At 50.9% G+C, this 23,302-nt stretch overlaps 1 protein-coding gene across 4 annotated transcripts in view; it reads right to left on the bottom strand.

Moving 5' to 3' along the window:
* The window catches only part of TNS3 (tensin 3), a 311,621-nt gene that overhangs the window by 211,197 nt on the left and 77,122 nt on the right, over nt 1-23,302 (bottom strand). For 3 of the 4 annotated variants that reach the window (XM_023517874.1, XM_023517872.1, XM_023517873.1), the window contains exon 4: nt 272-310. The gene's annotated coding sequence lies outside the window, so the exon portion shown is untranslated. Of the gene's footprint in view, nt 1-271; nt 311-541; nt 744-23,302 lie in introns of those variants that run through there. The other variant, XM_023517870.1, reaches the window with a different exon arrangement.

The raw sequence follows: 23,302 nt of genomic DNA, 5'->3' as shown, positions 1-23,302 counted from the left end.
ATGCCCAGACTTCATCATTTTACAATATTATCTATATAACAAAACTCCACCTATACCCCTAAATCTATTGAAATCCAAAAAGAAAACTTTCTTATAACATAAAAAAAGGAAAGCCAGGCAAAAGATGAGTTCATGGGGGTCAAATGTTTCCCTGTAAGAAGCTCTGTGGAAGCTCCAGGTCAAAGGGAGGGTGTGGATCCTAGTGGGAGACACGGCAGAGAGACTTAGTCCCCCAGGATGGCACGATGGCCCCAAACAAATGCAGACTTACCTGTTCCAGCTGGACTTGCACACAGCAGGGAATCACCACCTTAAAGGGAGAAGAAACAGATAAGCAGATGGACTCTCCAGAAAAACCTGGCATAATTATCAAGTCAGGCTCCCAAAGGCTGAAACTGCCTGTAACCTCATTCAGAGTCACACAGCCCAGAGTTAATACTGAGTCCAGGTTTTTGTTAACTTTTGGAAAGTCCCAGTCCTTTCTGAGAATTTCATGAAAACTCTAGAACCTCCCCCTTCAAGAAAAATGCACGTTACTCACAGATACAGAATTTTGCCTCCACTTTCAAAGAACTGGTGGACCCCCAAGATGGAAACTTCTGAGCCAGCCAGGCCCCTCCTCATTGGGCAGTCTGGGAGCCAGGCCCAAAGGAGGAGGTGGGGGGGGCTCAGGCTGGTGCACTCCCACCACCACCACCACCAACCCAGGGGCTTGTGTTCTCTGCAAAATGTGCAGCCTTTTCTAAAACCATTTCTGTAAGTGGAACTGAAACCAGAGACTTCATGTGACTATATCAGAGTGCCTAGCCCAAGCAGCCAGAGCAGGGGGAGGTCCAGAAAGTTTCCTTTGACTTGGCCACAGCCCTCGGAAGAAGGGAGCGCTCACTAAGACACAATTCGCCACATCCAAAAACTGCAGGTAATAACAGTACCTTCCTCGCAGGATAGTTCTATCTGGCACAGAGGAGGGAGTCCGCTCCCAGAACAGGGAGCTTCCCTGAGTAGAAGGGCTGAGGGGAGCAGAGGTTTCGTGCTGTCCCAAGGGGCCCACCAGGATCCTGGCACCTGCAAACTGGATCCAATTCCCAGAGCTGCCTCACTCCTTAGCTTCCTCCTGGGTCCCCCCACTCTAGACCCCTAACCCTTCCACTCTCAAAGAGTTTTCTGAAAATGTGCAACAGAAGGAGAAATCCCAGGGATCTGACTAATTGTCCTTGTGGTTGGGAGTGGGCAGAGGCATGACCTTGATTCTTGCCAAGTGACTATTTATAGCCCTCCTGCTTATCTTTAGCAGTAAGTTACTCAAAGAATATGTGACACATGGTCATTCGTTTGTCTGGGTCGTATCATTACTCCATCAGGAATCTGACTCACGTTTGCATCCTGGGCAGGAGTGCTGCCACATGGCCCGGGCCCCCTCCAATCGCTGCCCTGTCCTCACACATACAGCAGCCAGCCCGCAGAAGCACAACGTTTTCTTTTTTGTGACCTTAGCTCCACATGTACACATTAAAGTTTTATGAATGAATGAGGGAACAAGCAGGCAAATAAATGTAAAGCAAAAAACCAAACCAGTGTCTTTGGAACAGCAGCAGTTATGGACAGAACCTTATGGGATGGTGGTGGCGGCAGGTCAAGGAGACCCCAGTCAGTAAGCCCTGTGATCAATTCATCCCAAGCACAGTATTCACTCGGCAGATATCCATCATGGTGTGTCACCACACGTGTGACACGCACAGGAAAGAAGCCTGAACTGGTGGGCACGGGGGGTCTGAGGCAGTGCAAGTGCCCTTCCTGGTGCTATAGTGGTGGATACTGGTCATCATGTATCCGTCCAAATGCACAGGATGTACAACACCCAGACTGCACCCTACTGCAAGCTCCAGGCTTTGGTTATTAATACGGAATCAATATTATTAAAAAAATAAAATACTGAATCAATATTGGCTCATCAAGTATAACTAACGTACCAGAGGAAGGCGAGATGTTTATATAAGAGGGGCAGGCAGTGTGTCCAATTTTTCTATAAATCTGAAATCATCCTAAAAAATAAAGCCTATTAGTTTTTTTTTTTTTAATTCATTTTCTAGTAACACATGCTTATTGAGAGAATGAAAAGAAATGCCCTATGTGGTATCAGAAACTTGAGTTTAAAAACAGTGGCCACTTAAGGATCAGGGCCAGAGCCAGGTGTGTTCCAGGCGGCCCATGTCCCCCTGCAGCCAGATGGGTTGCAATAACACGGCCCAGCTGTCCTGGCCTGAGGGCATCCTCCCTGAAGGTGAGGGGAGCCGGCTGCCCAAGTCCCGCCTCCCCGAGGTCCATTCATGATTGATGTCACTGCACATGTCCTGGCCTGAGGGCATCCTCCCTGAAGGTGAGGGGAGCCGGCTGCCCAAGTCCCGCCTCCCCGAGGTCCATTCATGATCGATGTCACTGCATAGGTCTGATCCATCACCTGCTGAGCACCTTTCTACTGAGCATGTCCCCCAGCAGGCAGGACTCACTGTTCTTCAGTCCATACCCCGAGGTGTAGATGACAAGTATCCAGCACTATAGCACCGGGAAGGGCACTTGCACTGCCTCAAACCCCCCTGTGCCCACCTGTTCTCACACAGCACAGACCGCAGACGTGGAACTGCTGTGAGAAAGTGAGCTGCGGGCACAGGCAAGGCAAGGGGCTCCCTGGTTCCACAGAGCAAACAGCAGAGCCCCCAGGCCGCATCCTATCACTCAAACTCTCCACTGTGCTGTTGTAACAGGACAGACATAAGCCTGCATGGCAGAGAACTCGAAAATGAAACACACAGGGGGTGCCCAAGCCAGCCAGCGTAGAGCCACCTGCTGACACAGAGAACCCATCTCTCCCAGGAGCTGCAAACACCTAAGTTAGTCCAAACGATGATCAAGCGAACACCTCCCTGGACAGAACCATGGGACAGCCTGTCCGGTCCAGGAGACCCACATGTCCTTATTCCACACCAGGAGACCCACGTGTCCTTATTCCACACCTGCCTGTCTAGCACCGAGGAGCATACAAGGGTGGAGTTGCCTGTGCTGGGCCTCGGGTGTCTCCTCCTGCTCTTCACGCAGTTTTGGGGGGTAGGGCTAAGAAGCACACAGTGCCAGGGCTCACTGTGGCCGCTGCACCTGCCCCTCCAACCTACAGACTCACATGCACCCCACGTGGAGAGCCAGGGGACCTAGCTAGCCTCGCCTGCTTCTCTCCACCCCCAACTCCAGCTCTGATCAGAGCACCCAGCACTGATCGGCTCTTTTGCTCTTCTCACTGGATAAAGAGAAACGCCGTGAGCCAGGATCATCACCTCGCGACCAGCCTGGCCTTCACAGCATGAAGGAGCTGATGGCTCTTTAACATTTAGCTCTTAAGATGTGAGTCCCAACTTACTGAGGGAGCTGATAACAGTGTGGACAGGGCTGGGGAGGGGTCCAGTGCTTCTGTGTCCCCAGACTATCCTGAAGACACCCCCGTTTGGGAGTCCCCAGGCTGTGTTGCCCTGTCAGTACATGGTCAGTATAACCGGGAAGCAAGAGGTGGTGTAGCTGGGTGTCTGAGCAGGTGACCCCAGGCCAAGCTCTTGGTCTGCTCCGGAAAGTGGTGCTGACTGAGCCTTGGGGAAGCAGGAGGATAAGAAGGGACAGTGCTCCCAGAGTCAAGGCGCCCATGGGGAGACCAATGTGCAGGCTCCAATCACTCAGATGCATACGTGACCAGACTGAGCAGCCCATCTGCAGGTCCCTCTCCGGAGCCCTCAGCATGAGCCAGAAAGCCAATCAGCGCCTTGCTCCGTGTGTGAGATGCTAAGTCTCAGGGCTGGTGGCGGGCTGCAGGCTCTCACAAAGAGGCGACACCAGCCGGGCCACAGTCCATGCTCCTGTCCTAACAGGGGCTCACCTCGTCGCATCACAACATGCCCCTCTCAGGAGCTCAGGACCCAGGGTGACAAGAGGTGACAACAGTGGATAGGCTGGGAGCAGAGCAGCTCCCACTAGTGGCTACAGAAAACTAGAGAGAGGGCAGTGGTCCGAGGATGGGCTGTGGCACCCCTGGGACTTGTCTCTCCTGTGACAGTGGTGAGGGCCCCTCTGAGAGGCCTACTCAAGAGCGGTTTTATGGCCTTCCCTCAGCTCTATCAGGGCCTAATCTATTGTCACCAAGGGCGACCACAAACAAACAAGGCTGGGCCTGCCCCACACCTGGCCGCATGGGCGCCTGGCTATCTAGATATCAATAACCTTGTTTCCAGGCCAAAAGGTCAGCAGGACGAGCAGAGTGAGGTGAGGGTGTTCTCCCAAATCAGGACCGTGCCCTTGGACGTGAGCACGTGGTGAGTCTATGTATGTCCGTGCGTCTGACAAATGTGCACAAGCGTGGATATAAGAAAAATTTTGTTTTGTGTGACAGTGTGTGTGACTCCACAGTTGAGCGTGCTGTGAGAGTCAGTGGGTGGGCAAGTGGCTGGGTGTGTGTGTGAACACCTTGTGAGAATGCACGGGTGTGTCTGAAATCTCTGAACTTGTGTGTTCTTGTGTGTGTATCTGCATTTGTGTCTCTCTTGTGTATCGCAGAGAGTATGTATCTCTGTGTATGAGAATCTGTCTACACATTGTGTGTGTCTCTGTGTGAGTTATGCACAGCCTGCAGCTGCATTCCCCAGGGGAAAGTGTCACTGTCCCCAGCGGTGCTCACGCCGGTACCCAGGGCCTCTGGTGTGGATCTTTCTCGGTGCAAACCGAGACTGACTTTGCCCACACCTGACCCTCCACCTGCTTCCAGGAGGTCAAAGTCCTGGCAGCTCCTACTGCTTCACAGCCGCCACCTGCTTTCTGATCACTAGAGTGGAACTATGAATTCGTCGCTTGTTGTTGTCTCTTATTAAATTTTACTCTGAGCAAAGCCACACAGAAAGTGACATTTTCCCCCAGTTTCTCTGAAATGCCTGGGTCTGAACGATGCAGTGCAGATCACTGTGTCAACAGGACAAAGGTAAATTTTGAGCTCAACCTTTCCTTTAGCATCACAAGTTCTGACTATGTTGGGTCCCATGAATGAGGCTCCTAGAAGCTCACAGAAGTCTGGAGTGAGAGCTGAGAAGTGCCCCCTCCACCTGTTCACAGGGGCAGCTATGCGGGGAGGGCCTGGACATCGGCTCCTCCTGCTGCTGTTGTGTCTGCTCACTCCGGTGACTCTGCCCCTAAGTGAACTCTCCCCACAGTGGGGCCAAGTAGTCACAGGCCAGTCTTGCTACTTAACGAGTGGATCAGCCTGACAGTGATCAAAATGCATCCAACAAATGCACACATATGGCAAACTCAAATCCACGGGCCAACATTCTGGGGCAAAAGAAGTAAAAATAGGCTAGTGAAAAAAAGGGTCAGCCGCTGACCTGCCCCACAGGCAGGTGAGAAAGTTCCTAAGTTAAGCCAAGTAAAGCGGCATCGCTTTATGCCCAAGTCCTATCATTACACAAAATCACAATTTGAATTATAATTTCCACGAAACTGGAAGTGAAGTTTACTTTTTCAGTATCTACAAAAGCAATTCTTGGTGAAGTGTCCCAACGCAGCCAGCCTGCAGCCTCTCAGGCCCTGGAGTAGGCCAGGGAGAAAGTAACACAGATGCCCAGTACTTGCTGGCCTCCTGGGCCTTCCCATACAGTGTTGGTCAGGACCCCTCTCTGGTCGGACTGGAGGGGGCAGGGGCTTCTCCTAGAGGGGCTCGTCTATTACATCACAGCTTTCCTGCTTACAGTGTATCTTACTGACCAATGAAATAGCAGGACGTTTTTATTCATCCATTACCTAAGATTGAGAAAAGATAAGCTGCTCATTTGTTTATATTACCAAAATCATCATTTATTATAAATGGGGGGTGAATAATAAGAATAGGAGAGTTCCCTCGCCCCCTAATGCTGACACTCTGACAAGGTGTCCACCTGCTCCAGTCCCCATAGACTGAGCTCAGGCTGCCAGAAACACATGCCACAGGGTGGGCGGCTGACCCCACAGAAGTTTACCCCCATCAGAGCTCAAGGTGTTAGCAGGCTGGTTTCCCTGAGGCCACCCTCCCAGAACGGCAGGCAGTCACCTCTCCCTGTCCTCAGGTGGTCATCCCTCTCCTAATCTCCCTTTTTATAAGGAAACCAGTTGGATTAGGGCCCAGTAACCCCTTTTAACTTAACTGTGTGTACCTCTTTAAAGATCCTGCCTCAAAATGCAGTCACATTCTGAGGCCCTGGGGATTAGGACTTGGACTTATGAATTGGGGGGTCAAGGGAGACGACTCAGCCCCAACACTAACAATCCAAGGTCTGTGAGGGTCAACACAGAATGTTCTCCGAACACTGGGAGGAGCAGGGTCCTCCAGGTGGGGCACTGGTCAGCATTCAAGGCTGCCTCTAAAATGTCTCCTAGCGGAGGGGGAAGAGCAGTGGGTTGAAGAGCTCAGGGTCAGACCTTCAACACAAGCTGCGAACAACAATGGACCTATACAAAGGATAGTGGCACAAAATGAGGACGTTAGAGACTTTATTAACTTTCTTAGCTTCCTTCAAGAGTCTGCCCTAACTTTGCTTCTGTGTCCCCTTTGTGCAGCTTGACCCTGGAATCCTTAATTAGGTTCACATTCCTCAGGAAGCTCTGTCATCCTGCTAAGTGTTAAAGCCCAATTTAGGCTGCTCTAATCCCCATGAGAAAACAGACACACTTACACCTCCTCCCTGCAGCCGGGAGTGGACAGGGAGTGGAGAGAGAAGGAAAATTCCTGGAATAAGGTCATTTTAGTTTCCCTTAAAGTTAACAAGTGGCTAGTAAAGATCATTACTGTGTCACAGAGAGAGAGCAGAGATGGAGGGAAGGGGGTGGGGGGGAGGGGAAGGAAAGAGGGGAAGGAAAAAAGATGGAAGAAAGAAAAAAAGAAAATCTGTCCCAGGATTTTTCAGTTCCTGGTCTTGGCCCTTCTCACCACCTGGAATCTCAGTTACCTTTTAGTCCAGCATTATGATTTTAATAATTTTGGTAGAAAATTTGTGCACCTGCCCCAAGGGGGACTAGCAACATGAGCTGAAACCCTCTTCTTCATGTCAGTACTCCAGCTGTGTAACTGCTAAATGGGCCCCCTGACATTCCGGCTGTGTAACCGCTGAATGGGTTCACTCCCCAACTGAGACAGGACTCAAGAGGCAGGGTTGAGTCGTCCTTGGCTTCAGGCAAACAAGTCACCATTTGAGTGGAACAGAACACAATTAACAAAAATAATACTGCTCTGTGTCCATTTGTGCCATTGTTAGTGCTGGAACAGAAATCTTAACCAGAATCTAATCTTCTAGAAATTCTCAAAGGGACTGCAAAGCTCACTTTCAGGACCAGTTATGTGCACTGTACCCAAGTCTCAGCAAGGGGCACTCAGTAGGCTCCCTGGGTGACTGGCTGCAGCAAGACAGGGGGGTGTCTAGAGGGTCTCTCTAGACACTCATCACATAGCTGAAGAAGCTGAGGCCCACAGTGGAGAGGGGCCAGCCCAACACCCCCACGTCATCAGGCAAGACCAGAGTCAAGGTCTACAGACCCCATGGGCTGACACTTAACAGGCAACACTTATCAGAGTCCTGGGCCTTATCTTTTCAAAAAGAGAAACAGCAAGGACATTTGGTGATTGATAAAACGCAAACGGCTTACAAAAGAACAAGAAAAAACCCATAAATCCAACTTAACTGCAGAAAGATGAAAGAGTAATATTTAGTTTAAGAAGACTTGTAAAAATCTCTTACTCAAATTATTTAAAATGCCATGGTCAAAATTTACCTGCACCAAGATCACTGGACCCATTTCCCTAAGGAAAATCCAGGTCACCAGCCTCGAAATCTCTCACAGGCAACTCATGCCTCGTAATAAATGACCCACACTGAAACTGGTAACTCACATTTTAATTTGTTAGGAGAAACTGACATTTACCTCTATAATAACATCCCTGCCTGCTGTTTGCAAGCTGCCCTCAGAGGAGTTCAGGAGGTTGTATTTCAAAGATACTCGGTTTTCTACAAAGTGACGTTACCATTCCCCCAACCAAGAGGTAAAGTCTGTCCCTGTTCCTCTTGAATCTGGGCTCATCCTGGGATTGGAACTGGGAAGAACTTCTGAAGCTAGACCTTAGAGATCTGCAGCCGTCTTTGCCTTGAGGATCCCATTTGTGAACCAGCCACCACGGTGAGGGGAAGCCAGAGCAGCCAGCAGAACAGGCCTGCAAGGGGCGCAGGTAGATGGCCAATAGCCAGCATCAGGTGCAGGCTGGGCTCAGTGCCTCACACCTGTAACCCTAGCACTCTGGGAGGCTGAGCCAGGAAGACTGCTTGACCTCAGGAGTTCAAGACCAGCCTGAGCAAGGTGTTGGGCACCTGTAGTCCCAGCTATTTGGTAGGCTAAGGTAGAAGGATTGCTTGAGCCAAGGAGTACAATCATCCCCCAGTCATAGCAGCTCCTGAGAGCCTGACTACTGGCTCCCTGGTCAGTTCTGGACAATGTGCTTGCCACAGTTAATAGTTAAGTCACTCACTGGCATTGAAGTAAGAAGGGACACATTTTACTGTGAGCTATGACACCACAGCACTTTACCCAGGGAAACAATGAAACTCTGTCTTAAAAAAAAAAAAAAAAAAAAGCATCTGGCCACGCCCACACCCCAGCCAGCACCACCTGAAACAAGGACTGCCTGGCCAGCTCACAAATCCATCCCAACTTACTGGTTTCAGGATCTGAGTTTGGATGACTTATCAGGCAACAACAGGGGACAGAGTGCCAGGTACCCCCAGACCAAAGTGGGCGGTCCAGAGGAGCACCCACCTGCACTGTGACTCACTGTACACACACACCAGGCTAAACATTTGGGATATGTGATGTTTTTAAAAGTAAGCTTCAATTTTAAACAAAATTTTGTTTTAGGCTTGGTGCCTACAGCTCAGTGGCTAGGGCACCAGCCATATACACCAGGGCTGGCAAGTTCAAACACGGCCCGGGACTGCCAAACAACAATGACAACTACAACATAAAACTAGCTGGATGTTGTGGCAGGCGCCTACTGCCCCAGCTACTTGGGAGACTGAGGCAAGAAAATCCCTTAAGCCCAAGAGTTTGAGGTTGCCGTGAGCTGTGACATAACAGCCCTCTACCAAAGGTGACATAGTGAGACTCTGTCTCAAAAAAAAAAAATTTGTTTTAAACCAAAAAAAATGTGTGTGCTTAGTTTACAGAGGATGCCAAAAAAATGTATACACATCTTAACATAAGGAAAAATGTGTTAAAATTATAATAAGTCACATTTGACTTCTGCAATCACAAGAGGTGCTCAAACATGACGTGTTCATCTTTTGTTACTGGTATATACTGAGTATTATAATCATAATACAGCTTTTTCCTTTCTTAAAATGTGCGCACATTTGGGGGCCCCTCTTGTATACATATAGTAGAACTTCCACAGCCGACCCCCTCCTTACACTGACCACCACCTTGAGTTGACCTAATCTTCATAGGCTGGACATGCACCACATGTACACGTCAGTACAGCAGGCCTAGTTCCCTGTGTTGACCACCTCTGTGTGCTGATTAATCTGTTACCGTCACTTGGGTGGTCAACTGGCAGAGGGTCTACTGTATACACAAACACACACTTTTCAAGCCCCAGAGGCACCAGACAGAGGAGAAAAGGCTCCGTCTGCTCTGTGCATCTGGAGACTGAAGTCACAGGCCGACCAGAGCCCTGCAGAGCCCTTCCCCGATGAATTCAACTTTCCTCATCTGTGAAATTGGGAAGATAACACCTCACAGAGTGGCTGTGACCCTCCAGATCACAGGAGAGATTATAAAACCCACACTGGGCTCGGCGCCTATAGCTCAACCGGCTAAGGCGCCAGCCATGTACACCTAAGGTGGCGGGTTCGAATCCCCAGCCCGGACCCGCCAAACAACAATGACGGCTGCAACCAAAAAATAGCCGGGCGTTGTGGCGGGCGCCTGTGGTCCCAGCTACTTGGGAGGCGGAGGCAGGAGACTCGCTTGAGCCCAGGAGTTGGAGGTTGCTGTGAGCTGTAATGCCACGGCACGCTACCCAGGGGGAGAGCTTGAGGCTCTGTCTAAAAAAAAAAATAAATAAAAAATAAAAAAAAATAAAAAAAAAAAATAAAACCCACACTGTTAGATCGAGTGTCCGTGAGATCACAACAGCATGATGACGGGAGACCGTCTTGCTGGGCCACAAAGACTCTGCCTGTCTGTCTTGGCAGCATCCACACTGGCCATTTCCTGAGGTGACTTTCTGACCACATGGCTGCCGCGACAAGGCTGACCGGTAATGTTCTTCTAACAGGGGCGACAGTGGACCTCTCCGTGCCCTGCCCTGTTTATTGGGAGGAGGGCAGAGAGGCCTGAAAGTCATGTCCTGGAGAGGTGGCCCCATGATTATGCTGACACCCGCACATCCCCCTGAGAGCCAACTACAGGCTCCCTGGTCAGTTATGGACAACGTGCTTGCCACGGTCACAGTTGAGTCACTCGCTGGCCCTGAAGTCAATAAGGAAGACATTTTGCTTCAGCTTATTCACGTCTGATATAAAAGTTAAGGCACCAGACACTCAAGAAGGCACACAGGACACTGAATGGGCACCTTAAATATCTGTGCCAGAACCCACCCGCTTCCCCACAATGCGCCAGCGCCTGTAACCCCACTTCCATGCTGGCTCTCTGAAGGGTACTCTGGCCAGCCCTGCCTGAGTCAGACCAGCACTTCCTGGAGCAGCAGAACAACCCTTTCTCAGGGGTTGGTCCTGTCACTCTCTGGAAGTGGGGAGTCCTTCCCACCATGGAGGAAAGGGCAGCCCCATGGTGGAAGCAGCAGGAAGGCTGGACTCTGGCCCCATGTGCCTGGTGCCTGGGTCTTGGAGGGAGGGAGTCTGGCGGCCTCACATCCAGCCAACACTAGACCAGGCTCAACTCCTTCAGCCGACCCCACACCCTAGTCCACGGATCTGGAAAACCACTACATGACTCCTACGGGGGCAGGGACACTGCTTCAAGGGCCAGTGAGAAGCCCCTTCCTCAGGCATGAGATGCACTCCCTCCCTCCGTCCCTTGATGGCCCTGCCTGGCTCAGACCTGTAATCCCAGGAATTCTGAGAGACCATTGCAGGAAGATCACTGGAGCTCAGGAGTTGGAGACTCCTGAGCAAGAGCAAGACTCCGTCTCTACTAAAAGTAGAAAAACTAGCTGGGAATTGTGGTGGGTGCCTATAGTCCCAGATACTCAGGAGGGTGAGACAAGAGAATCGCTAGAGTCTAAGAGTGCAAGGTTGCTATAAGCTGTGATGATGATGCCATGGTACTCTAACCTGGGTGACAGAGTGAGACTCTGTCTCAAAAAAAAAAAAAGGAAGGAAGGAAGGAAGGGAAAGAGGAAGGCAGGAAGGGAGGGGGAGAGGGAAGGAACAGCATAAACAGGTGAGCCGGTCACTTCTCCAAACTCTGTGGTCTCAACCTCCATTCACTCATTCATTTGTTCACTCACCGCACAATGATCAAATCAAGTATCAGGACCCCAATATCAGACCTCAGGGCACTCAGAGATGAGAAAGAACTAAAACCGTCTCCAGGAAGGAAGAAAATAATGAATTCTACAAAGGGAGCATCAGAGGAAACATCCCTCACAGATATTTTGTTGAAAATGTCTCAGAATAACACAATGAATAAATAGTTTGGTTTTCACCAACTGTCCTTCTAACAAGGCTGACAAGAAAGGAAAAACATGAGAACCCCAATAATTCACGAATTATCATCAAATATTTGTTTCAATGATTAAAATAAGTGTTAGGCTATAAATAGTCAACTAGCCCTAATGTCCACATAAAACTGTTCCACAAAACCCAAACCAGTTCGATACTATCTAAAGCTAACCTTTGCACCTGTTTATACAATCCTACCACTGGCACTCCTCTCTTCCCAGTGTCCCAAACTAAAAACTGGAGAATTGCCTGCCAGCGCTACCTCTGAGCCACGTGGTTGGTAGCCCAGTCCTAACAGGCTGACCTGAAAAAGGTCCACAGGTTCGCTGCCTAGTGACCCTTCTGATGTCCACGGTCAAGCCACCCTCAGCTCTCACTGGGAAGCAAGGCTTTCTAACCTGCCTCCTAAGGTCCAATCAACTCCCCTCTGATTTTTTTTTTTTTTTTTTTAAGTAAAGGAAATAAACCTCTGAAAACCCAAAAGGTTTCGGAAGAAGATTCTGAAAGCAGAATTTCTGATGGACAGTATTGCAGCTGTCCTATCATCCTCACCTCCCCCCAAAGAGAGACAGTTGTAAGTTTATTATTCTAAAGCTCCTGTGAGCAAAGGGTAAGTTTCCAGTGAGGGGCAGGGAGGGTTAACAGCCCAGATCCTTGCGCATGGCTTTATTAAGAACAGAAGGGGTGCCTCTGGGCTTTGGAAAGTTCTAGGGGAATTCAGAGTTGAATGGTACGATAGTGTGCAGGAAGGCAGGAGTCAAAACGCCTAGACACACAAAAATGAACTCCGCCAGCTGCTCCGGGAGGAGGCGGAGAGCGGGCTCCCCGTGAGCTATTTCTGTGCTTGAAAGAAAAGGGGGGGGCAGCACTTCCTGAATCCCTGCCTAAAATTAAAAGCTTTGCAGAGGGGGGAGGGGAACACATGGTGAAACAGAAGTTTTATTTTACAAATTAAAATTGGGAGGTGGAAACTCAAATGCTTAGTTATGGGTTTTGGCTCTGCTGCTAAAAATGTGGCTAAAAGATGGAGAGATGGGGGCTCTAACAGGAAGCCTATCCTCCGGAGATAGCCATACACACACAAAAAATAAAGCCAGCAGCCTGATTAGAAATGCTCTTCCCCACATAGAACCTGACACGTTTCACAATGAGAGGCTTACAGAGACCAGCTCACAGAGACCAGCACACACCCCAACACCCACGCGGGGTTGGTCACCAGAGAGCACAAGTGTGTGCAATGTTTACAGCCATGAACTAATTTCCGTCCTGTGTTCAAGAAGGCTAAGACCCAGCGAGGGTGGCTGCGCACGGACACAGGTGCTAACAACGTGAAGGGTAGGGTCTGGGGCATCTGAAGGGCACATCTGGAAGCTGGTAAGGACGAGGCCTTCAGGAGTCTCCCAAGCCCGCCAGGGTGCCCTAGCCTGACAGGGACTGGGACGTCTCTCCCCCAAGCATCTCTCCCTGCCTACAGGCAAGGGAAGGAATGGGAGGTAAGCGGCGACAGGGGAACAGGATCCCCCGGGAATCCAGGCTCACAGGGCAGTGCAGGCCTCCGGAGCTGAGAACCAGAACTGCTGGGGAAGTCCCTGAGGTGTGCCTCTGCAGGGGTCACACTGAAGACGCAGGGCGAACAGCCTTAAAGCAAAACAGGCACAGTACAAGCCTACCTGGTGATTCCCGGCTGCACTGGGAGCGTCTAGAGCACCCTGACTGCAGCACAGCCTCCTCCACCTCAGCTCAGGAAGTGGGCAAAGACATGTCCACTCACTGGGATGGGGAGTTTCTAACTGGCAGAGAGTGAGAGGCAGAGTCAGGGGAGAAGAACCAGGAGCCACGAACTGGGAGAGATGCTGACACCGCCCGGCTGAGAAGCCCAGAGCTACAGAGGCTGCAGATTCAGGAGCTGGAGGGTGATGCCGAACGGGACACAGAGGGTTACTGGGTAATGGGCTGAGCACAGATCACAGACTCTGAGCAGTTCAAAAACTGAATGGTGGTCTGAAAAAAGCAGCAGTAAGAAAAGTGTGTCCACAGAAGGTAATCAATGAACAGGACGCTAGCTCACACTGGGGAATGCACTTCGGAGTCTTCGCAGATGGCAGCCAGAGCCAGACGAAATAGAGGCTGGGCCAGGTGTGTGGAGGAAACACGTGTCTCCTGCAATAGGAGGTGATGGTTAGGGGTGCCAGAGCTGAACAATATGTTACGGGATTTTTTCAAGCTGACTGATGTCATGCTGGTAGCTGCGAAGGAGCCACAGGAAGAGTATTTTCACTGGGAAAATCAGCAAAGGCTGATCACCATAACTCCAGCGAGCTAAAAACCTTCACCCATGCACCCCCAGCCAGAACCTATTTTTAGAGGTGCAGGTGCTGTCAGTGATCCCCCTGCAACACCACCAGTAAATGGGGAGTGGACTGGTGGGGAGGGCAGAGAACGCACACACACCTCAAGGGAGGGAGGCAGAGGGCAAAGGCAAGATCCGTGCTGCTCCTCGGGGCCTTGGGAAGTCCCACCAGGAAGCGCTGACATGCAGGTGGGGGCAGCTGCAGCTCCTGGCTGCAATCTGGGCCTGGTCACCGTGGCTGCAGCATCGTGGACCAGACACACAGAAGCCCTCTCTGGGCACAAGCTGATGCAGATGCAGGATGCTGGGGGGAAAGGGCAGCCGGCCAGTGGGAGGCCCTACCCAGTCAGAGACAAGGGGGCACGGAGCAGGAGGCACTTGGGTTCAAGTCTCAGGAGACAGTGAGCCCATGGCTCTGCCACTGCCAGATGGAACCATCCTTCCAGGGGCCCGGGCTAAGCCTGTGGCCCTAATTAAACCAATTAACTGGGAATTGTTGGTTTACAAGGGCAGATACCATCCTGAGGGAGATAATTTAGAAAATACCCTATACTTTGCTGTCACTGGCAGGCAACATTCATGAAATAGTCTAATTTTTTTTTTTTGAGACAGAGCCTCAAGCTGTCCCCCTGGGTGGAGTGCTGTGGCATCACAGCTCACAGCAACCTCCAACTCGGGGCTCAAGCGAGTTTCCTGCCTCTGCCTCCTAAGTAGCTGGGAGGCAGGTTCCCACCACAATGCCCGGCTATTTTTTGGTTGCAGCTGTCATTGTTGTTTGGTGGGCCCAGGCTGGATTCAAACCCGCCACCTCAGATCTATGTGGCTGGCGTCTTAGCCGCTTGAGCCACAGGCACCAAGCCTATCAAATAGTCTATTAATTACCACCATTGTGGAAAGAAAGGTTTCTAGTGGTGGAAACTGCAGATATCTAAAGTGATTCTTGGGATAAATGATGCAAATAACACACAGTATTCAAAAGGAGAGAAAGCTCTCTAGCAAGAAGCCCCAGAGCCCGAGCTCTAAGAGCTGCTGAATTCAGCTCTGACTCCTCTGTAGGCATCCTCATTCCTGTGTTACAGAGGAAGAAGATGAGGCAGGGTCAGAATCCAGACCCAGGTCTATTTCTATTCCTCTTCCTTCACAGGCCCTCAAAGTTTCAGGAACTGTGTCTGCAACTTCCATTTTGATCGGCTGCTCTACCGAGACGAGGCCGGGCAGGAGACAACAATCACCTATCAGAGAGTTTCCTGCATGAAGAATCCACACGGGCAGCAGGGGATACAGAGTACTGCTTTAGCTTTGCTTTACATTTGTGTGCCCATGCAGCCTGGCTTTGGCACTCTGTCCTCCCAGGCTCCCTCCAGGGCTGGGCTCCCCACCCTGGTGCATTGACAGGGTCCAGACAGGCACTCGAACAGGGGTTATTCTCATCACAAGGGCACATCTGCTTTGAATTCAGAGCCTCATATTCTCCAGGCGTTCTCACTGTGTCCTGAAAGCCTGGCTAAACGGGGTGGGTGTGGGGAAACCTCAACCAGTGAACACATTTGCTCCAATTATTGCTCAAGCAACAGAGGTCAACAGGTTAGAATTGGTGTGGAGGGCTCGGCACCTGTGGCTCAAGCAGCTAAGGCGCCAGCCACATACACCTGAGCTGGCAGGTTCAAATCCAGCCCCAGCCTGCCAAACAACAATGACAGGTGCAACCAAAAAATAGCCAGGCGTTGTGGCGGGCACCTGTAGTCCCAGCTACCTGAGAGACGGAGGCAGGAGAATGGCTTAAGCCCAGGAGTTGGAGGTTGCTGTGAGCTGTGATGCCATGGCACTCTACCCAAAGTGACAGCTTGAGGCTCTGTTTCCAAAAAAAAAAGAATCAGTGTGGAGTAACAGGCTTGGAGTTCAACAAGTTTCCAAGGGCACCTCACACACTCTGGTTTAAACAACAAAAGACATTTGCAGCCATGACATGCCTTACTGATAGACTCATCCCTTCCGCTAAGTCATAGGATGATGCCAGGAAGAGTTACCCTCACTTTACAGATGCCGAGAGCCTTCAAGGCAGAGGGGGCTAGCCTGAGGCACGTGCAGAATGGTGCAGGGGCCACATTCTCTCTCCAGGTGTGCCTCCCGCACAGGGGATGGACCATCGCTGCTGCTAATTAGGGTGCCAAGCACAGTCAAGACAGGTGGCAAACTGGTGCGGATTCATCTCAGCCCTGTGTGAGTCCACTTACTTGCTACAACACAATGTAGAAGAATGACTGACAATGTTTTAAAAAACAGGAAAGATTTTTAAATTATATGATTTAGTTAAAACCAATGAGTTACTTCAAAAGAATAGTATAATTGCCTTTTGGCCTCTTTGGGGGGCAAGGCTAGTCTACCCTATATAACTATAGCTTAAATTTATGCCACACTAAGACATAAATCTTCCATGAGAATTACACTCAACTAGACAAGCCAACATGGTCCTGTCAGCCTGGACAAATATCACAACAGCTTCAAAATCCTCCACAGTGGCTTCCCAGCAGGGCCCAGCAACGCTGCCCCAACGCCCCACCAAGGCACTACAAGGGACAGTGTGCCACAGGGTAAAGCGCCAGGCTGCTGATGGCCATGGTCACTCGGGTGACATACTTCCTAGTTAACAGTGGCTTGGTCCTATAGACTGCCTTCAGGTCCAAGAAAACCCCAAAGTTCCACAATCCCTGTTGCTGCCTGGGGCCTAGGTTATTTTAGATTTATAAACCTTAACTTCTATACAAATGATAACCATCAGTGTGCATATGAAAAGCCACAGGGGGCTTGACTGATTTTGAGCAGGACACAGAGCCATGCTTTGGGACGGCTTGTGCTGCTGGGAATTCTCACAGTGGGGCCATTCACTCCCCGGAATCTCGGCCTTAGGGATAATGATTCCTGGAGGAAAAACAGCCACAGGTATAAACACACCTTCAGTGAGGTGACAGGGGTGAGGTGACTGCCTCTTCTAATTGGAAGGTGGAAAAAAAAAACAAGCACAGACAGCCTACCAGACCTGGGCTCTCATGGAAAAGGGACAAAAGTGCCCCCAAAAGCAGAATGTGAAGATGCTCCACAGTTCTTCCAACACCAGCGACAACCTACAAAGAAAAAAGACACGGAAGCAACCAGTATGTCCCAGCAGGTGCCGGGACATCAGGTGTGGCACATCCAGACAGGGGAATATCATTCAACTATAAAGAAATGAGCTACTACCAAGTCACGAAAAGACTCGGAGGACCCTTAGGTGCGTAGCACTACGTGAAGGAAGCCAGTCTGAAAAGGTTCCAAACAGTACAATTCCGACTCCAAGACATTCTGGAAAAGGCAAAACTGTGGAACCAGTAACAAGACCCAGGGTTGCCTGGGACTGAGTATGGGGGAAGACAAGAACATACATCCCAGAGGACTTCAGGGCAGTGGGCGACTCCGTGACATGACACTGGCAGACACACTCATCCCAACCCACAGGATGCGCCACACCCAGGGTGAACTCCAGAACCAACCGGGACTTCGGTGACAGGGGCGAGTCAATGTAGGTACGTGGGTTGCCACAAACGCACCACTTGGGTGCAGGGACGCAGACAGCCAGAGAGTCAGGGTCTCTGTGCCTGTGTGCATGTCTGTGAGTTCTCTGTACTTTCCCCTCAATTGTACTGTAAACCTAAAACTGCTCTGAGAATAACATCTATTCATTTCAAAAACAACTTTAAAAGTCAGCTGTCAAACATTAAAACACATAAACCTACACACACACTGTTTGGCAAATATAGATGGGGACCCACAATCGTCAGGCAGAATGGGACTTCCACTGTCCTGTGGGACCTAGCTTGGTGACTGGCCTAGAACAAAACTCAGGAGATGCTGGTTGAATTAAAAGGCTTTAAAATTCACCACCACCACCCTCAGAGAAAGGGATGGGGAAGGAACAGGAAGGATGTGTGAAAACCTGCTGGGATGGAGATGGCAGAGAGAGGCAGAGCCCGAGGGGCCTGGGGCAGGACCGCTGCTGGTCTTAGGCAGGGCATGCACCTGCTCACTCCCCTGTCACCTGTAAGAGGAGTCAGAAGAGGACCCCTGAAAGGGCTGTGTGACAAGCAATCAGCACGTTCCTGAGAGTCCCTCAGCAGCATTGGCTGATCTGTCCTCCTGAGCACACAGCATAAACCAGTCCGTGGCTAGACTCTGAGATGAGCACCTCATGCCACCCCTAAACTGCCCATCCCCCATTCAGATGAAGAGGCTGAACTTCAGGAGAAGAACAATGTTGCCAGAAGATATGGGCGGAGGCCCGGAAAGTGATAAACACGCCATCTACAGAAGAGCTCTGTGCAGGCACAGCCAGGCTTCCTATTGCTAGTTATGAAAAGTTTCTTGGTCCTTCTTTTTTAACTTACAAACTCAGGTGGTTTGTTCTTAGGAAAAAATACATTAAAATGCCACTACTCTTACCCCTTGGGGAGGTAACAGCAGACACCCCATGTTAAATGCGGTTGCACTGAGCACCACCCGCTACGTTCCTCCACCATGAGCAGGGGGCACACGGACCCTGCTGAGGACGCTGCCTCCACGGCCCCCACAGTGAGCAGAGCAGAGCAGATCCTAGAAAGGAAGGCTTTGAGGCCACGGGGATGACAAGATCTGGACACAGAAGACTGGACAGCCCAGGGGTATCTGGTGGCTGAGAGCTCAGTGCTCAGCAAAGCAGCAGTTCCTCCTGGCCTCTGTCTGGGCACATAGGTGAGGAAGCCCAGCACAGAAACACACACTGTGGCAGCCGAGGCCCCAGCACATGGTTGACGAATAGCTGTGGGCAGAAGGGACAGAGGCCGTCCCAGCCCAGCATCTCGGGGGCAGGGCAGGGGGGTCTCAGACAGATGTCAGTGACACAAGACCAGCACAGCCTTCAGGGGGAGGATGGAGTAAGGGGTGGAGAATTCTCGGGCATCCTTCACAGGAAAGAAACCAAGACACAGCCCAGGGACAGCGAGCCCTGAGCCAGGTGGGACAAGTATTACCCAGCTCTGTTTCAGAGCAGCTGGCCTAGCGTGGGGCTTTGCAGGAGGCAGAACGGGCTCTGAGGGCACAGGAGCGAGGCAGCTGGAGGGCCTCAGCTCTGATGTGGGTCCCCAAGACAGCACAGAACCAAAGAGCCCATGAAAACAGCAAAAGCTTCAAAATGCAACATCTGTGAATCCCGGACCCCAGAAGCTACATCATTTTACCTCCGGGGTCTGTGTTTCCACCTGGACAAGGGCAGGAGTTCAACCCCTGGGAGACGGGCAGGCCTCCTAAACTGGCAGTGGTAGCTCTGGTCATTCAGGGAGATGTAGCTATCTGAAGATAAAGGTTAACAACCAGACATATAAGTTAATGGTTAAAACTTTTCGGTTAAGCCACTGGATATCTGCTGACACCTGGGACAAACATCTGTAGATCTTTTCTGAAGAAGCTATAAACCTGGGTCCTGTGTTTTCTGTAGCAGACAGGCACCACCCAGAGACCACGTCTTCACCCTGAGACCACGCCTTCACACCGAGACCACGCCTTCACCCCAGACCACACCTCCACCCAGAGACCACGCCTTCACCCAGAGACCACGCCTTCACCCAGAGACCACGCCTTCACCCTGACCACGCCTTCACCCCAGACCACACCTTCACTCCAAGCCTGTCTGGAATCAACATGGGGATCACGGGTGCAAGGCCAGCAAAGGCCCCTAAGGTGAAGGGAGGTAAGGGCACCACGCCCTGCGTGGGTGGTAGAGGTAGAGGGGACCTGCTGATGTCCCCAGGACCTACGGGCAGGCCCAACTGGGCTGGGACACGCTCTCCCCAGGGAAGAGAGCAGCAAGCGTGTCACCAAGTCCTCCTCAGACAGTAAGCTGGAGTGTAGGTGAAGGCTGCCCAAATGGAACACAAAGGCATGGGCAGAGGGGGCACCTGCAGGGGCTAAGCAGCTGGACAGAGCCTAGGACGCCTCTCCTCTCTCTGCATTCGCCCTTGGTGAAACCTGAAAGGCGGCTTCCCTCTTCCCAAGTGGAGGCAGCCCCAGAGTTCCTGTATTGTACACGCAAAGCGACAGACATTTGAAGCCCAAAGGCCAGGAGGCTGGCCATTCCTTGGGCTTCTCATAAGGACCAGCTACGGGGGCTCCTCAACCTTAGCCCATGTGTGTGTTTCAGCTTGACTAACTTGTGTTTGGTCCCTATGTAGAAGCATAAGTTTGAAAAAACATTACCTGGAGGTCTACAGGTAACCTGACAACTCTAGATTACACTCAGTACCTTACACAAAGTAGCTCTTTACCGACCAGGCACAAGGGCAGAAGTGAAGGGGCCAGGGGCTGGGGCAGTGCAGGCTGCAAGGATGGGGTTTCCATGTCCTGGGGCTCCCCTCCCCCTGACCTAAGCTCCAAAGATGCCCCTGCATTCCCCTCAGTGGGGTCACCACCCGGCTCCCCTTCTTCCCTGTATCTCCTCTCAGTGTCTATCTCCCTAAACTGGCCCATTACTGCTACTTCCCTTCTCAGTCTTGGCAATGAGTCAAGTGACGCCTGGAAAAACCACTCATGATGCCCAAATGGCTCACATGGCCCAGTGAGTAAGCCTGCAGCACTCCAGTAAGCAAGGCAGTTGAAATCCCAGACTCCCAAGTCATTGTACATAAATTATTGTACATTGTACATAAATTGAGGTTATCATAATCAACAGCTAAAAGAAAGTAATTTTTCTGTGCATTTTAGAGAACTATTATTGTCTATTTCACACGTGAAGAAACTGAGGTTCAGAGCCTGTCTTATTAGCGCATTCAGGCTGCTATAACAGAATATCTTAGACCAGGAGCCTTCTAAACAACAAGAATTTAGTTCTCACAGTTCTAGAGGCTGGAAGTCCAAGGTCAAGATGCTAACAGACCTGGTGTCTGATGAGGGCTCCTGGGTTCTTAGCTGGTACCACCCAGCTGGGTCTGCAAGTGGCTAAAGGGGTGAGGGGGCTCTCTGGGGCCTCTTTCTAAGGGTACTAATCCTCTTCAGCCCCCCCCCATCCTCATAACCCTATCACTTCCCCAAGGCCTTACTTCCAAACTGTTGCCTTAGGAGTCAGGTTTCCACATGTGAATTTGGAGGAGACACAAACATCCAAACCACAGCAAGGGGGACTAGATTAGTTTCGGCAACAAAAAGGCCCCGGCTGGGTCCAAAGCCCAGGTCTCTGCCTCCATCTGCCCACTGAGACACACAGCCTGGCCTGAGGGTCCCAACCTGGGTTCTAGGGGTCCCAACTATGGCTCAGTCTCTCTGCCTGAGCTCCCAGATGATAGCTCAATCCCTATTTCTCCAAGATGGTCTCCCCACATCCTCAGAGCCATCGATGGAGCAACACAGCCTAATCACAGCCTGTCAGGGGGCCACACCCTCCAGAAAGCACACAGAGCCCTGGCCTCTGTGGCTCCTTCAGGCCTGTGGACACAGGCACAAGTACCCCCACTACCAAGGGGACAGAGGGGGATGCTGTAAGGGAATTTATGAAGTACATACCTGCACCAGGTCATGGGTCTGCCATGAGACCAAAGCTTCACAATCTTCCAAGAAACATGGATGCACACTATCTAGGGAGCCCACAAGGTAATCAAACATCCAAACCCAAGGGCAATAACGTGGCAGAAGCCACAGCCACATTTCAGTTCCTTGAAGACCAAGTCATTCCCCCAGCCTCACACCCCCACCAGCCCCCGCAGGAGCTGCTGAGAATTTATGGCCCTCATATCCCAAACAACGCTGGCATTATATTTTTGGAATGAGAAGGTGCTTTGTTATTGCCGGTGGCATTCTCTCCTGCCGTTCAAAGCTGTATTATCAAAAAAAAAAAAAAATGAATAGGGATACATTTCCCCCCCACTGTGATCTGATAGGGGTAAAAGCTTATCCTTCCCTCAGCAAACTGGTGATTGCTGTAGTTAGAAATTCCATATTCAGTGAGAGTTGAGGCTTGTGGAATATTCTTTGAACTAAAGAATTCAATCTCCTAAGCAGCCCACAGTGGGCTCCATTTAAAGAAATGGAAGGAACAACAGTGGCTCATCTTTGCAGCTGCAGCCTGAGAGATGGCCAGGCCCAGTGACAGGGACCAGTGGCCCATCCCCTTCTCCCACGCCTGCAGGGTGATGCGGTGCAGGCTATGAAGACAAGGGGCCACCAAGGCGGAGACCCTGGGGTGAGTGGCACACACATCCTGCCTGGGAAGGGAACCTCCCCAAGTCTGAAAAACTCCCCCAAGGTGGAATCTTCCTCACTCACCACTGCATTCAGAAGCCCCGCTCCCACACGACCCCTTCGACTCGAGGTACATGGCACCCATCAAGAAAGCAACTGCCTGTGAGTGAAAAAACCTGAAACAGAGCCCGGCAGAAATCAGCCACACCTAGGAATGTGTAGGAAAAAAACCCCGCCTCAGCTGGAAAAGGGGAAGGGGACCGAGAGTGAGAGCAGAAATGCTCCAAGTAGGCCCCATGAGGGTGTGAGGGGCACCCACGTGGCGTCTGGGAAGAAGAGGAAGGGCAAGGAGGCGCCAGGGAGGATGGAGGGTGCTGCTTTGAGGCTGTGCCAACCTCTGCTCTTGCACCTGCTCAGCAGTCTCCACACAAGAGTTTAAAAATAAAAGCTATTTAATTTCTTGGGAAAAGAAATTAAACCAGCCACCAAATCCTCACATGGAAAGACCAGTCCACTAGTCCTGGACTAGTCTAATTCTTCCATCTTTGTGTGTGCACACACACATAGATGTATGTGTATGTAAACATGTGTGGGTTTGTGTGTGCACATGCACATGTGTGTGTGTATTTGGCATATACGCATTTGTGTGTGCACACATGTATGTGACTGTGTGCATGTTTGTGTGCGCACATGTGTGTGCATGTGTATGTTCATGTGCACACGTGTGTATGTGAGCATGTGCGTGTTTGTGTGCACACACGTGTGTATGTGAGCATGTGTGTGTTTGTGTGTACACACGTGTGTATGTAAGCATGTGCATGTTTGTGTGCACAGCATGTGTATGTGAGCATGTGCATGTTTGTGTGTGCACATGTATGTAAGCATGTGTTTGTGTTTACACATGTGTATGTGAGCATGTGCATGTTTGTGT

This window comes from Otolemur garnettii, unplaced genomic scaffold, assembly GCF_000181295.1.
Source record: "Otolemur garnettii isolate 467f Iridium unplaced genomic scaffold, OtoGar3 scaffold00123, whole genome shotgun sequence".
Lineage (NCBI taxonomy): Eukaryota > Metazoa > Chordata > Mammalia > Primates > Galagidae > Otolemur > Otolemur garnettii.
This window is presented reverse-complemented; position numbering and strand designations above follow the sequence as displayed.